This window comes from Limulus polyphemus, unplaced genomic scaffold, assembly GCF_000517525.1.
Source record: "Limulus polyphemus unplaced genomic scaffold, Limulus_polyphemus-2.1.2 Scaffold56, whole genome shotgun sequence".
Taxonomy (NCBI): Eukaryota; Metazoa; Arthropoda; class Merostomata; order Xiphosura; family Limulidae; genus Limulus; species Limulus polyphemus.
In genome coordinates, this window is record NW_013665666.1 from 962,544 (window position 1) to 964,490 (window position 1,947).

Here is a 1,947-nt window from a genome sequence, read left to right on the forward strand (position 1 = left end):
TAGTAATCATGATAGAAATATAATACTTATAACAATGATAAAGTTCAATAATACTGATATTAATGTCATTAACATATACTCTCAGTAATAACGAATCTCTATATAAATATAATAGTACTGTCTGTTGTCTGTCCATGTAACTACTTTGCAGTGTGTATGAATATTAACGAAAATTGGCATGGAGGTTAATTCGGCCCATGCGGGGGTACATGCACATGTTTAGTTTTGCGGTTTTTATGGGCGCTTTTTCAATTTTTACCGCTACTTCGCCCCATATAGACGGATCTTCACCAAATTTAGCAAGAATGTTTGTTGGGTCCATGGGAAGATACATACAAAGTTGTGGTTTCACATTTTGTGTTTCGCAGTATTATGCGCGTTTTTTAGTTTTTTACAATTACGTATAAGGGAAGCAACTTTTCGTGTCGTAAGATAACTTTTCATTAATCGTGAATTTACATTACTTCCGTCCAGGGGACGGGTACTCCAACTAGTATGTATTACATTTGTGTCATCAGTATTGGACAGTAAAACTTTTATTAATAACCAGCAGTGTATTATCAACAATGACGAATAATCTGTTATAATCTATAATATCTAATTAGTTATTTAGATTTAAGAAGCCAAAATTTATTTGTTAAAGAAAGAATAGAAATGTTACATTAGAGTTCTATACGGTCTCTTAATTTATAAAACTTAATGAGTTGTAAATAAATTAAGTGAAGAGTCTTGTAGTACATACAATATGGACGAAAAAGCTATTTTTCTTTTCGTACTCGGGAATTACGACGAACTAAATATTCGGATGAACAAACGCTGAGTAGTAGACACTTGCTTGTCATTTTCTAAGATTTATCAAAAGAACTAGGATGTTAGAGTTAGGAAAAATGAGTAGAGTCACTTCATATAGAAAATTTTTTAAGTATCAAAGTAAACATCGCGAAGCTGTATTCAAGTTTATTTGTTCGCGTCCTAAGCTAAAAGTTATTAAAATTTAACGCAAAACATCTTTCAAAACTTGCTTGAAGCAGATTGATTTTAGTCCTAATGTAAGCACGAGTGTTTATTTACTGGAAGTAAAATTGATGTAAAAATGCCTAGAAGGTAGTGAACTGTGTAGCACGTTACACTTGTCATAAAAGTTCCATTTTCAACATCTTACACTCTACATTATTTACGGTGCAAGGCTCTATTATTTAATTTTTTCTCGACGTTTGGATAAAACTATTTTGTAGTCATCGCAATTTTCATAACGTTCAGTGAATATATTCAGGGTCTATGTTTTTGAAACACCGAATGAATTAAATATACAAAAGAAAATATAAAATCTTAAAGGTTATATATCTTACATTAGGATACAGTCACTCGATGATGGATTTTTATTGACTTGCATATGTATTTTATAATAAAAATGTAGTTGATGTAACACATTAAAACAGGGTTTTAATAATTCTAATCAACTGAGGTAAAATTATTCACACAAAGGTGAGCGTTTTTCATTTCTTAAATAGTTGACTTTTAATTAGTCTATCCTATTTTATTGCAGGGTTTGTTACATTTATATATCGAATTAGATTTAAAACACAAAACTTAATTTATTAGTAGTGGTTTTAAATATAATTTATCATTATGTTTACATCAAAATTTTATCAAATAGTTTTGATATTTAACAATACTGTTTCATTCGGGTGTGACATCTTGTATTACTCCATATACCTTGGTTGCTCGGACGAGACAATCAGCATACTGCAATAATTTAACATTATGAGCCAAAAAAGAACAACAACAACGTTATTTACATTTTATCCTTAATAATGCAATTAATTTCCATATATATATATATTGTCGGGATATCTTTTGACTGATTGAGGACTGGAATAGGATATACTATAAATAGAAAAAGGGAAACCTAAATTTTAGTAGTACTTTAACCTTACAAAATTTACC